This window comes from Benincasa hispida, chromosome 6 (genome assembly GCF_009727055.1).
Source record: "Benincasa hispida cultivar B227 chromosome 6, ASM972705v1, whole genome shotgun sequence".
Lineage (NCBI taxonomy): Eukaryota > Viridiplantae > Streptophyta > Magnoliopsida > Cucurbitales > Cucurbitaceae > Benincasa > Benincasa hispida.
The window spans coordinates 15,447,630-15,463,208 of NC_052354.1; the positions used below are offsets into that span (position 1 = coordinate 15,447,630).

Here is a 15,579-nt window from a genome sequence, read left to right on the forward strand (position 1 = left end):
TTCAAAGGATTTCAGTCTTTAGGATGCTTGTATCTTTGAAGGTCTTCAGTCTTCAGGTGTGGTCAGCTTCAGGAGTCAAGGAGTCTTCTGATTGTAAAGAATTCTCTATAAGCTCTCTGGAGTATAGAATTGTTGACCTCTCCAAATGAGGAGAGCTTATCTATTTATAGAGTTCACATGTGAGCTTGGGCTTGGTTGATCCATGGGCCTGACCTTTGGGCCCAATTAGTTGAACTTGGGCCTGATTTGATATTTAGGTCAAATTCAGTCTATTTTTGGACTTAGTTGAACTTTGACCAAAATAATAATATCAAATTGGGTCCAATTAATCTTATTTGATTCAATAGTCATGATAAAACCATGTGGCGTCATCGAAATTTGTTTTCAACTTCAATTCAGGATATATGTCAACTCCTAATTGAGCCCAAATTTAATGATTTGGAATTTTATCATTAATTTAGTAAATGACGTGGCAACTTGTGATTGGTCTAAAATTTCTTATTCAACGGGACTTTCTAAACAAAGTTTTATTATGTCGATGTTTCTTTTTTCCCTAAAAAATAATATTTTTCCACTTTTTTTAAAATGATAATAATAATAACAATAATAAATTAGGAAAATTATTTTAAATGGTAAAATTTGTTGAAAATATTTACAAGATAGAGTAAAATCGTAGAAATATCAATGATAGACGCTGATAGACACTTTGACTTCTATCAGTGTCTATTATTGATAGTTCTAAAATTTTGCTATAATTTGTAAATATTTTGATTTATTTTTCTATATTTGAAAATACACAATAAATTATATGTTTTAGCTCTAACATATTCAATTTTTTGTTGTTGTTAATTTAGGTCATTTTGGTAACCATTTGGATTTCTGTTTTTTGTTTTTGAAAATTAAGTCTATATATACTTCTATTTCCAAATTTCTTCTTTTATTATATACTTTTTTATTAATGATTTAAAAAATGAAGCAAACATTTGATTACAAAAAAAAAAAAAAAGTAGCTTTTAATTTTTTTTTTTTTTGGAAATTTAGCTAAAAATTCAACAATTGTACTTAAAAAAGATGCAAATCATTGTAAGAAATTGGGAGGAAATAGAGTTAATTTTCAAAGGGATTTTTACACACACCAAAAAAAAAAAAAAAAATCATTCTTTGGCCATATATTTCATAAATGTCTTTAAATTTGAATTTTTCCAAAGAAGTCTTTTAGTGTTAGTTTTGGACAATTTTACCTTTTTTTTTCATTTATTTATATTTGTTATATATATATATATATTCCTATTTATGAACCTTCATTAATGATGGAGAGGGAAAATACATTTAGGTCTAATAAAACTGGGGATAAAACCTCAAATTCATCCATTAAAATTGGGGGATAAAAATCTCAAATTATCTCCAATAAAAATTTGACATAATGAAATTTTTTATCCTAAATTTAAATTAAAGTTTATGCTTTTATGCTCAAGTCTAATAAAATTGGGGATAAAACCTCAAATTCATCTTAAACTAAAATTTGACCATACTCCAAATTTTATCTTAAATTCAAATAATCCAACTTTAGGTTGTCATAAGTCAAATTTTATTGTCGATAAAGTCTCAAGTTTCTCTCAAATTAAAATTTGACAATATTCCAATTTTATCACAAATTCAAATCATTCCGTTTTGGTCTTTATCCCCAAGTTGAATTAAATTGTGAATTTGAAAAACACTTTAAAATTATCTCAAATTAAAATTTAAACAATCCAAATTTTCTTCCAAAATCAAGTCATTCAAGTTTAGACATTTATCTTCAAGTCAAATTAAGATACAGACAAAGTCCTAAAATTAATCTCAATTTAAAAATTTGATCATATTCCAAAATTTTATCCCAAATTCAAAAGTATTTATCCTCAATGTGAATTGAATTGTGGATAAGACCAAAAAGAAAATCTATCTCAAAAGAAAACATGACAATATTCCAAAATTTTATCTCAAAATTTAACCAAATTTATGTACCAAATTCATAGTTTGATTAAGTTTACACATTAAGCGAAGTCAAAGTCAAGAACACATAACTTGCATTATGATTCCAATTTTATCTTTTTTGAGATTCACCCACTTATACATGTGCATAAATCTCGAAGAAAGAAATTTGTTGAAGAAGAAAGATGAAATTACAAATCATCAAATTTGGGACCACTTAAAAGCTGATATGTGTCCCAAGTTGAAATTCAAGACATAAATTTGATAGATTCTGGTGATGTCACTTGATTTCATCATAGTCATTGGATTAGATGAAATTAATTTTGTTCAATTTGATATTATAATTTGGACTAGGATTCAATTAAGTCCAATAAAAAAATAAACTTAATTTGGACCCAAATGTCAAAGAAGGCCTAAATTTGGCCAAATAGTTAGGTCCATGGACTAACCAAGCCCAAGTTCACAAAATGCACTTGAGAGTCTGAGATATCTTCATTTGTGGGAGACTATAATTAGAAGATTCACCGACTCCTGAAGCTGACCACACTTTAAGACTAAAGTCCTTTGGTGATACAAACATTCTTCCAAGACTCCAACTTCAAGAACATCCACACGCTTCCATATATCAAGTGTACACATTCAATCGAGAGAGAATCAAAGGAGCAAGTACTAGAAATCGAACCAAATTCGCATCAAATCAACATCAACATAAGTTTAACTTCACGAAACATGTTTTTTTGGAATTCTCGTGTGAGTACTGTTCCCTCAAAAATATCATCAAGTCCAAAGGTCGATCATCTAAGAAGATAAGCCCAAAGGTCGATCATATAGGATGATCAACCGCTTAAAAATTATAGTTTATTTTGAAAACATCAAAGGATTATGTATTATAGATTGTACTCACTATACTGAAATTAATTCAAAAACCAAGTTCAACTCCACGAAATAAATTTTTCAAAAAATCTCGTGCGAACAGATGTTGTCCTAGAAAATTATTTGTTGATTAAACATTGATAAACTAGTATAGCCATCAAATAAAATGGGAAAAAAGAAAAATTAGAAGTTACCCTGTTAATTCAGATAGTAGATATTGTTTTAAATTATGTTATTGTTTCTATTTTTTTCATTAGTTTTTTTAATTAATCTGTCATATGCATGTCTGTTGTTCTTTAAAATACATTTACCAATATTTTATACCTATTTCGATTGAGTAAATAAAAATAGACTACCAAACTAAATTTGACAACTTTTTTTTAAAAAAAGGATTCCTATATTTTTCATTTGGTGCCGGTCGTCAAACCAGCTGCAATATTTTTTCCTCATTTTTTCTTCTCCCTTTAATCCGTTCTTTTACATTCAAAAAATGACAACAGATGACAACCGACAACGACGACTGCCTATGAAGCATAGATAAAAATATAAATACGATATACGGATACGATTTGACAATTTCTAAAAATTTAATATACTTGAAGATATGTTTTCTTTTTCTAAAAAAAAAAAAATCTAGGATATAGATAAATTTTACATACATGTTAATGACTATAGTACAAAATACAATACAAACACTGAAATACAACACAAAAAGCAATATCTAATGTGTTGAAGTACAATAGTCAATAAAATGCAGTTGACTCACATTGATCAGAAAAGAAGAAGATTAGAGAGAGATGTCTGAAGATAAACGAGGAACTGCTTCGTTGAATTGTTGAAGATATTTGAGTGAGATAATTTGGTGGACTTTGTGGAGACTTAAATCTGAAGATGAAGATTAGATGATTCTAGGGTTTGATTTTCTTTTTCTCCTTTTAGTTTTAGACTCGAACTTTTTAAATAGGCTTCCTAGTTTTATATCGGAAAAGATTAAATGAGTTGCTTATCTTTTTCTTTTAAAAAGCATAAGTATAAAAATAGATACGTCACATCACGTGTCAAATATGTATTTGGAAAGTATTTGTGAAGTATTTGGAACTATTGATATTTGATACGTGTCTGGTACGGATTTTTTGCCTCACATGAATATCTGTGCTTCGTACATGACCGTTTTAATGGATAAAGAAGGAACGTGAAAGGAGGAGATGGAGAAAGAAGATGGAAGATAAAGGAAGAGGAGGATCAAGACCAATATATATACACTTTCTGAAGATTAAAAATTAAAATTTAGGGAACATATATTTTTAAAAATATGTATTTGGAAAGTATTTGTGAAATATTTGGAACTATTTATATCTGATACGTGTCTGATACCGATTTTTTGCCTCCCATGAAGTATCTGTGCTTCGTAGATGTCTGTTTTAATGGAGGAAGAAGGAACGTCAAAGGAGGAGATGGAGAAAGAAGATGGAAGATAAAGGAAGAGGAGGATCAAGACCTATATATATATATATTATATATATATATATATATACTTTCTGAAGATTAAAGAATCAATAATGTTGTCAAGATTAAACTTCATGAATAATAAGTGTAATTTTCTCTCTCTTTTTTCTATGCGATGATAAAAAAAAATTTCAATTATAGTTTAACTAAGTCGTCATAAATCCCCGTTTAATAATTCAAACATCCTTTTATAGTCAATTTTCATAATCTTTTTTTGAAAAAGATTAATTCACAATTAAAGTTTCATGAACTAGTTTTGTTGTGTGAATTTTGATCATAATTAAAGTCTAAAATCAAAATCAAGATAAAATTAGATAAGATAAGATTTGACCTAGTTTGTTTAGAATTAAAAAAGCGTATATCTTAATCTTAAGAGGGTTAAATCTCATATCTAAATCCCAATAGGATTAAAGTAAACTCTAGATCAAATACTCCTACCAATAGACCATTATGACTTCATATGACGTAATTTAAACTTTTCCATTCTTTAATTTTCTTACTGACTTAGGCATCAAAGTCCTTTTTTGTTTTACAGGTCTTCTTTTTCTTAAATTATAAATTTATCTTTGATGTCACGTGCATGGGAGATGTGTAATAATAATAATAATAATAATAGTTCAACCACTTTATTAAAAAAAAAGATGCAAATCATGGTAGAAAATGGGGAGAAAATATGCTTAAATTTTTAAGAAAAAAAAAAGTTTACCAAAGAGAAGTTAAATATGATAACTGTAAAGAAAAATGTATTTAAACCTAAAAGTTATAAATGTGTTAAATGTAAAGAGAGAAATTATTGCGACAAATGTAAAGAAAAATGTATTTAAACCTAAAAATTAAGTGCGACAAATGTAAAGAAAAAAGAAATTAAACCTAAAAATTAAATTGTGACAAATATAAAGAAAAATTAAAAATCCGACCTGCCGGATTCGAACCAGCGACCTAAGGATCCCTGAACACACTACAGTCCTCCGCTCTACCAACTGAGCTAAGGTCGGATGATTTTCTCAAATCTCCATTAATTAATTAGATTTTAAAACTGACTTATATTATTTATTTATTTATTTGGCTATATCGCCATCTTCTTTTGTGCCAAATTGCCAATTGGAAAATTTGCAGCAATACTCTTTTCTTCTTCTTTTTCCTTCTAGAATATTAGATGGTCCTATGCTATTTTTATAAATCATTACTATATTATTTTAGTGTTACAATTTTAACCCTCTAATAAATTTTTATCTATAAATGAATTATAAAAGATAAAATTTTAGAGAAAAACAATATTATAGCTTATTTATTTTTTTAAATTTATGAATTGTGACACATTTATTACATAATTAATATATGCATTAGTCAAACTTACTTTTGTTATGTTTTTAAAATTTGACTAAGAATTCAACTTTTGCACTTAACAAAGACGTAAAACATTGAAAGAAATTGTTACAAAGTAGGTTTATTAGAGGGTTAAAATTGATACAATTTGACAAATTTATTTCTAAATTAATACACACTCAAATACTCTTGCAACTAAATCATCAATAGGAAAGGAAGTTTGATGAAGAATTCAAAGATGTATATGTTGTTGACTGCACTCTTGGTTGGCATTTACAAATATAGGTTAATCTTTTAAACTAATATCATGAAAAAAAACATATATTTTTTTTTATGATGGGTAGAGTGGTGAACAAACCTCAAATTTCGAGCTTGAAGGATATTTAATATCATATCATTACCCCATTTTTTTTTTATGTTTTTTAAACCATCAATTTGAGTGAAATCCACAACAATTTAGCTTGCCGTAGATAGATTTTATTGAGATTAGTTTTTAATTAATAGGAATGGATTAAAGTATTATTAAAATAGAGTGCTGGTTTTTTTTTTTTTTAACAACAAAAAAAAAGTATGTAATGGTATACTCTAATCTCTAACGTTAGATATTTATTTAATCACTACCACGTTATAATCTACCAATCAAAGCTAAGACAATGTACAATTCAAGAAGTTTTGGGGCTAGGTTTCATATAATGCATCTTTTGAAATAAATCTTAAATGCAAAAATACTGAGAAAATTTAGGTTTTTTCAAGTTTATGGTATTGTGTGGTTCAATTGATGAAGATTTTAGTTATTTTTAATATAAGGTATTTGCATACCATAGTACAAGGTGCATATTTAGATGACTCACTTTAGTTTTTTTTAGATATTACGAGATCTTCTTTAGTTGTTAAAAGGTATAAGATTTAAATTATCTTAGGTATTTTGTATTGCTAAAAATGTAGTGAAAATTTTAGCTAGTTTTAGTACAAAGTATTTGTGTGATAAAACTGATGAGAAAATTATAGCATTTTCTAGTAGAAGATATATGGTGGAATACTATGGATATGAACTAAAGGAATTGAGAAAGATATTATATTTATCAAATGCTTTTAGAAAACCTTTGAAAATTATCCACTCTTTATTGAAGGTTATTGAAAACATTTGAAAAAGATATTATATTTGTCAAAGGAGTTAAAAAAACCTCTAAAAATTATCTATTCTTTATCGAAGATTATTACCTTTGAAAAAGATATCATAATTATCAAAGGAATTTTAAAAACTTTTGAAAATTATCCACTCTTTATCAAAGGTTATTGAAAGCCTTTGAGAAAGATGTTATATTTATCAAACGAGTTTAAAAAACCTTTGAAAATTATCTACTTTTTATAGAAGGTTATTGAAAACATTTGAAAAATATATTATATTTACAAAGAATATTAAAAACCTTATATAAATATAGTCTATTTTTATATATATATATAGAAGTTTAAAAAAACCTTTGAAAATTATCTTCTATTTATTGAATGTTATTAAAAACTTTTGAAAAAGATATTAAATTTCTCAAGAACATTAAAAACCTTTGAAAAATATATTATTCTTTATTAAAGGAGTTTAAATAACATTCGAAAATATGTTATCCTCTATTGAAAGTAATTAATTAACTTTTGAAAGTAATATCTATTTTTAAGTTGTTAAATATATATTTTATCAACGACCACCAAATTCTTTAAATATATATATATATATTATATTATCTTTTGTCAAAATCTTCACAAATTTTTTTTCTTCCTTTGTTCAATATTTTACTATGATTCTTCTTTTATATTTTGCAATTTCATCTACGTTGTTTTCATCGTTCACCTAGGATTTTTAATTCTGAAGAAGCTCATCATCTCGACTTGATCGGCTAGCAAGGAGGATTTGAGGCTAACTAAATGAGGATTTGGTTTCATTGATTAACAATGACTCTATTTCTAGTTTGCTTTGGTAATCACTGATTATTTTAATTTTGTCAATGATAGGATATTTATGATTAGTTCTGTCTGTTTATATTATGATTTTCGATTGATTTTTTCTACGTTGCCACTGCGCATCAAGAAAACTTCAAAATCTATGTTGCCATGTTTTTTAAAAAACCTTTGAAGAAAATATATTCGTTCAAAAAATTATTTAAAACTTTTGAAAAGATATATTCATTAACTAAGAAATGTATTATTTTTTTTGGAGAAAAAATGTATTAATCTTTATCAAGCATTTAGAAAACCTTGAAAATACTTATTTTATTGAAGGTTATAAGAACTCTTTGAAAAAATGCACATTAATCGAAGAAATTTTTAAACCTTTGAAAAAAAATTCATTAAATTTTTTTATATTTTCTAATTTAGAAAAGAAAAAAAAAACCTTCTCAAGGGTTAATTCTCACTTCGTCTCCTAAGGTTGAATTTCCTTCCTCCCCAGTTGAATTTCCTTCCTTTGTTCATCTCCAACTCAATTGTCGAGGTCGTTCGATTGCGTTGTTCAATTGTCCTCAACAGTGTGGCGACAATTTCTTTCTTTTGCCTTTCGAGTTTCATCATGAGGTATGGACTTAGACGATTTTTGTTCTTCAATAAACTCTACGATTTCCTTTGCCTTTGGATCTGGATTTTGAATCATTGATTGTTTTGATTTGTTCGTTTATTGTTTGTATTTGGATCCATAGTCACTTTTAGTTTCGATGATCAAGTAAGAGAAAATGGCATCAACCATGAATGACGACATTGATCGATTTTTTGGATGCTTCAAATGTGGCATTTCTCCTCCTCGTAAATACTATATCTCTTGTTTATTTCGACTCTCTTCAATCCTGGAAGCCTAGCATATTCCACGAAGCAATATACTGCAAATCTCATTTTTAGAAGTTATTCATCAGAGCAAGAGAGAGAAAGGGAGAGAGAGCGAGAGAGAAAGTGAAAGAGAGAGCGAGAGAGAAAAAAGATCTCAATGCTATTTAAGATTATAAGTGAAATAACATGCCTTTTTCCTCAAAGAAACTTCAGTTATAGAATATTATCAATTCATCCACGAGACTTGAATAGACTCTCTCTTTCTCTCTCTCGCTCTCTCACTCTCTCTTCCTTTCTCTCTCACTTATCTCACTCATATTCTCTCTTTCTACTCATCTTCAACCTTAGAACACATCGAAAACCAAACAAACAAACAAAAAAGAAGAAGAGAAAGTAAGTAGTAGAAGAAGAAGAGAAAACTAAGAACTGATTATGGACTTAGAAACAACAAAACTTTTAATCTCAGATTTCATTTTTAGTGTTGTATGGTTAAGTAAAAAAGCTTTTCATTGATGAATTTAATTTTGTAGGGTTAACGTCAGGTTTGAGTTAAGTAATTTACAATGATATTGAATGAAGGGCTGCTTTAAGTAATTTTGGCTTGGTTTTTTTAAATTATAGGTAAAAAGTGTTGGAATGTACCATCATGCACCATCATGCAGGGAAAGTGACCATAATCCATAAGCACTATAATTCATTAATTTTGGAAGAAATGAAAGCATGCTATAGCAGAAACAAATGGGTTTCATGACATACCTTTGTAAGACTTCCTCAAAGTTGAGTCCAGCCGTTAATCTCCTCTGAATCTTATTGTAGACCACCCCAAGATCTTCCCTACTATTCTCTTGGTACTCTAGATTGAGTAGTGAGACTCAAAATAAGCTAGAATTAAGGAAATTTGGAGATAAATTCACTACAGCAACCCAACGGAAGAACTCTTTTCTTCTCACAAATTTTTTTAGAAAAATTTGATCGGTTGCATTTTTTTTCAAAAATACTCTAATCTTTTCAATATATTGCAGACAATCATGCAAAGAGATTAGCTGCATGAGATGCAGCTCCTACATGGAGTAAAGGAAGACCAAGCTGAAGGGTTTAGTGTGAGTAACTTGAAGAAGTAATGGAAAATGCTTATTTTCCATTTTTGTGTTTTTTCTTCTTTTTCAATTTCTCAAAATTGATTTCATATATCAATTCATTTCATAAAATTGAAAATATTATTAATTTTACAAAATTAATTTCATAGATTAATTTTCTTAATAAAATTATTAAATAATTATTGAAACAATTTTAATAATTCTAATTAATTTAATATCAAATATTAAATTAATTTTTACACAATTTCATCTTTAAATATTTAAATCATATTTAAATATTAATTCTACAATTTCATTTAATTCTAATTTGAACATTTCAAATTAACTTAGCATGCTACTCTAAAGCTAATCCATTTATAGGCTAGTAGGGGGACCTCACAGGCCTATAGATCATGGGCTCCAACGATCCGAGATTAATTGGCTAAACTCATTAGACCGAATTAATCCTCATTCGTTAACTAATGGGTCACTCCACTAAAACCCATAGTTGCACCCCCCATTCATTGTAGATAATTATGTCCACATGATTTAACCATAATCAGCAAGTCGACCTTTCACAGGTTATTCGTAATAATGGATGGGTCAAATATTTGTTTTACCCCCGAGATTACGTCTTATTCCTCAAGTTCCTACTGATCCTCTAATGAACAACTGGTTTGTGATTCAATCACTAAACCAAACTTTCTCAGCCTAGTGAGAGGGTGAAGCCCCTTGTTCAAGACCTGGATTCAGTACTTGAGAGAACAAACTTTCTCCTATCCCTAAATCGGGTAGGTGTGAACTCCGTCTTGTACCCCATGTCCCCAGCTATATATCCAGTCTTACCCCTGAAATGGGAGTCTTATTGAGCCATCGCTGTTGAGCCAACCCTCAACTATGCAAATCTAAGTGCAATCCCGAATAAACGGGAGTTCATAGTTAGCTCAGGATTAAGATCGAGTTACCTAGGTCATCTAGGAGAAATAGTCAGTCTTAAATAGTAAACAACGTTATAAAGTAAGAGTGACTAATTTCTTGGTCCTGATCTTATGCAAACTCATTGCATAAGATGCTCCTACTCCTCATGTTATAACATATACGAATTAGGATCACATCATATGTAGCACTTTACAACTCTTTGTAACAACTACAGAGTAGGCCACATCCAATGGTGTTACCAGAATAAGGTACCCAACCTCATTCATGTACCATAGATCATTTTGACTATTTACTCGAACCTGATCCACTCTTATGTCTCCACATAAAGTTNATTTCATCTTTAAATATTTAAATCATATTTAAATATTAATTCTACAATTTCATTTAATTCTAATTTGAACATTTCAAATTAACTTATCAAGCTACTCTAGAGCCAATCCATTTACGAGCCAGTAGGGGGATCTCGCGGACAGATCATGGGCTCCAACGATCCGAGATTAATCGACTAAACTCATTAGACCGAACTAACCCCATTCGTTAACTAATGGGTGATTTCATTAAAGCCCATAACTGAACTCCCCTCACTATAGATATATTATGTCCACTCGATATAACCATGATTAGTAAATTAACCTTTCACAGGTTGTTCGTAGTAACGGTTGGGTCGAATCTCTGTTTTACACCCGAAATTACCTTTTATTCCTTAAGTTCCACTAATCCCCTAATGAACAATTGATTTGTGATCCACTCAATCAATCAAATCCGTCTCGGGCTAATGAGAGGGTGAGGCCTCTTGTTCAAGACCTAGAATCAACACTTAAAGGGAACAACCTCTCTACTAATCATAATCGGGTAGGAGTGAATTTCATCTTGCACCCTATGTCCCCAGCTATTCATCCGATCTTATCCCCAAAATGGGAGACTTATTGAGCAGAGACATTGGTCTACTCTCATCGTTTACAAATCAAAGGATAATCCCGAACAAACAGGAGTTCATAGTTAGCTCAGGATTAAGGTCAAGTTACCTAGGTCATCGCTTTGAAATAGTCAGTCTTAAATAGTAAACAACGTTATAAAGTAAGAGTGACTGGTTTCGTGGTCCGATCTTGCACAAAACTCATTTGCACAGGACGCCCTCAGTCTTCATATCCCAACCTGAACGAATTAGGATCACTTCGTCTGTAGCATTTTACAACTCTTTATAACAACTACAGAGTAGGCCGCATTCAATAGTGTTACTAGAATAAGGCACCCAACCTTATTCATATACTATAAATCATTTTGACTATTTACGCAAACCTGATCCACTTATATGTCTCCACATAAAGTTCAAGTACTCATGTAATAGTCAAGGGACTTTAGGTTTATTGGATTTCTAAAAAACAAAATATTCAATAACAACTTATTGAATTTTCAGAATATGTTCTATTATTTACAACCCATGAGTTTTAGGACATAAAACCTAACAAAAAGTAGATAACAAACGAAGAAACTTAGAAATGGAAATGGACCCTATGATCTTTCATGACATAAGAGGAAGGTAATGCTCTTTCTTTATTTAATTAGATTGTGTCTCCTTTGTTTCAGAGATGTCTCAAATAATGACTTATATGGAAAAATACCAACCAGTGGACCATTTGAGCACATACCTTTAGACAAGTACTAATTTGATTCAGGTAATCTCTTACTTTTTTTTTTACAAAGAAGTGTATAACATGGATAGAAGTTGAATGCAAATTGGAAATCGAGTATTGCAAAAATACAGAAATAGAGTTAGAAGTTTTTTGCATTTATGCATGCAACGTCTAGTCAAATATCTTGTTCATGTAAAAGATGCAATAATGCAGTACTTAAAACTCGAGATGGTGTTGAAGCAGAATTGTTAATGTTTGGAATAGTTCCAAGTTACACCAGACGGAAAATGCATGGTGAAGAAAGTTTTAGAGATGAAGTAGGAGAAAATGATAATGACACTGATGATGAAGATGTTTTGGAAATATTAGAAGATCAATTTTGGTGCTTTTAACACGGATAATTGGATTGGTAAAGGAGAATCAAATAAGCATGATTATGATGAAGAACCTAATGAGAATGCTTCTAAGTTTTATAAATTGTTGAATGATGTAGAAAAAGAGCTTTATCCTGGGTGTCAAAAATATTCTAAGTTGCCTTTCATTATGAAGTTACATCTAAAGTCTTTTGGAAGTTGGAGTAATAAATTATTTACTTTACTGCTTGACTTATTAAAAGATGCTATTCTAGAAGGTACTGATCTACCTAATAATTACTATGAGACAAGGAAAATCCTTCAAGATTTAGGGCTTCATTACTTCAAGATACATGCATGCTCGAATAATTGCCAATTATATTTTGGAAGGAAAATTTGAACGCTGATGAATGTTCATTTTGTGGAGAATCTAGGTGGAAGCCAAATGAAATAAATAAAAAAAAATAGAAGATTTCGTAAAATGTTTTGCGATATTTTCCTTTAACTCCAAGATCAAAAAGATTATAAATGTCAAGAAAGACTGCATCAAGTATGACTTGGCATTTGAATAGACGAGTAGATGATGGAGTTCTTAGGCATCCTGCTGACACTATTGCTTGGAAAACACTTGATGTATCATATAGTTTATTTGCTTCAGAGCCTCAAAATGTTCGACTTGGATTGGCTAGTGATAGATTTAATCCATTTGTAAACATGAGTCTCTCTTATAGTGTCTAGCCTGTCATCTTATCCCATATAATTTGCCTCCATGGATGTGTATAAAAAAAAGCTTTATTTCATGTTATTATTACTCATTCTTGGACCTAAAGGCCTTGGTAATGATATTGACATCTTTTTACAACCGTTAGTTGATGAATTGAAGTTTTTATGGGATGTAGGGGTTGAAACTTATGATGCTTCACAAAAACAAAATTTTAACATGCGTGCTGCATTATTATGGACAATTAATGATTTTCTAGCATATGGAAACTTATCTAGTTGGAATGCAAGAGGTACTTTGGCTTTTCCTTCATGTAATTTTGATACTCAATCACTTTATTTAAAAAATAGTGGAAAGATGTGCTACATGGGTCATCATCGTTTCTTTCCTATAGAACATGAATGGAGACTACAACGAGAGTTGTTTGATGGGTTCATTGAAGAAAACCTACCTCCTAAGAATTTTTCTGGAAGTGATATACTTGAACAAGTGAACCAATGTGGAGAACATGTATTTAGCAAGAGTGTGAAAAAAAGAAAACGTTCCAAAAATTGGCTAAAGAAAAGCATATTCTTTGAGCTAGCTATTGGAGCACTTTATTATTGCAACACAATTTAGATATCATGCACATTGAAAAAAAAATGTTTGTGAAAACATAATCAATACATTGTTGAACATTAAAGGAAGGGCTAAAGATCATGTTCATTTTGGAAACACGTCTTTCGATTCCATCTTTTCCTGAATCTTCGTTAGCTATCTTAATAGCAATAGTGAATAATGCCATGTCCTAATATTCTATTTGAAGTCTCGTCTTGATCTTGAAGAAATGGATATAAGAAAGGAATTGCATCCAATACAAGAAGAAAACAAATTATACTTACCAGTTTCATGTTGTACATTGTCATTAGATGAGAGAAATGCATTTTGTGAGTATTTGAAGAAACTAAAAGTTCCAGATTCTCTTCTACTGTTGGAAGGTGTGTCAATCTAAATGGGAGAAAATGATTTGGTCTTAAAAGTCATGACTATCATATTATTGTGGAATATTTGCTTCCATATGCACTTCAAAGATTGATGAGAAAGGAAGTTCGAGATGTATTCATTAAATTGAGCAATTTTTTAAGATCTTGGGCTCAAAAGTGGTTAAAGTGGACGATATAAATCTTCTTAAAGTTGAAATAGCAAAACTTCTTTGTAAAATGGAAATGATGTTTCCTCCTGAAGGAACTCTAAAACTAGAGAACCAGTGAGCGGAAGCGGATCGTTCCAAACTCCATTGTGAAAGAACAAAAACATTTACAGTTATTCCAAACAAATTATGCATAAAGATAAATTACAACATGCTTCTTAACAAACATGCAAGGGATCGAGTAAACAATACCTTTGAAGAACCCTTTCTTCATGTATTTCCCTCGATTGATTACCAATGCGTCCAACAGAACGAATGCAATGAGCCTTTGGAAAATCCTCGATCACCAGTGAGTACAACTCGATCCTCGATCCTCGAATAGAACTCAACACCACCACAAGGTTACCTTGGTATTCTTGATGTGAGAATCCAGGAGTTGTGGTCTCTATGTAATTTTGGATAGAGAGATGGAGGAAGTAGATGATCGAGTATGCGATAGAAGGAAGAAGTTTATCGTATAGACTTTATACTCGATCGTGTATACACGAGTTCTATCGTATAGAAAACTCGATGCGATCGTTTAATCTTTCTAAAGTAATCAGATTACTTGATGCATGAAACGTGTTTTTGTGAATAATGGAAAATCATTTTTCATCTTTATCCCCTAATCGCAATAAACTATCTAAAACCACCCACTAAGTCGGTTATTGGAGAAAAAAAATTATCAATTATCTCATAATTAATAAATTATAGATAAATACAATAACTAACTTATCATATTATATTTATAACCTATAGTTTTAATATTGCATCATATGCAACATATAAACCATAGTTCTTTTTCTCTTTTATAGCATTTAATATAAATCATACTTATATTAGTTCCTCCAATCAAATAATGTATCAAATACATCAAATCAATTATATCATATATAATTGAACTAATTTAATTATATGATATACAATCAAATTCTCTCTTGCTAATTTGAACATTTCAAACTAACCCAAAAATTGATTCTCAACATGAATCCATTGAGCTACCAAAGGGGCCTTATGGACCTGTAGCTTGAAGCTCTAATGGTACGTGAATAGCTGACTGAACTCTTTAACCACGAAATCCATCATACGTTAACTGCCAGGCACTCCACTAAAGACCGATAGTTGCACTCTTTGCACTACAAATATATTTTTGTGTCCATTGGATATAACCAATCAATATTACGATGACCCTTCACAAATCGCT

General features: G+C 30.0%; 1 non-coding gene across 1 annotated transcript; it reads right to left on the minus strand.

The window, feature by feature from the left end:
- Positions 1 to 5,261: 5,261 nt before the first annotated feature.
- TRNAY-GUA lies at positions 5,262 to 5,345 on the minus strand. The gene is given in 2 exon segments: positions 5,262 to 5,297; positions 5,309 to 5,345. It is a non-coding gene; the product is annotated as a tRNA-Tyr (tRNA).
- Between the last annotated feature and the right edge of the window lie 10,234 nt (positions 5,346 to 15,579).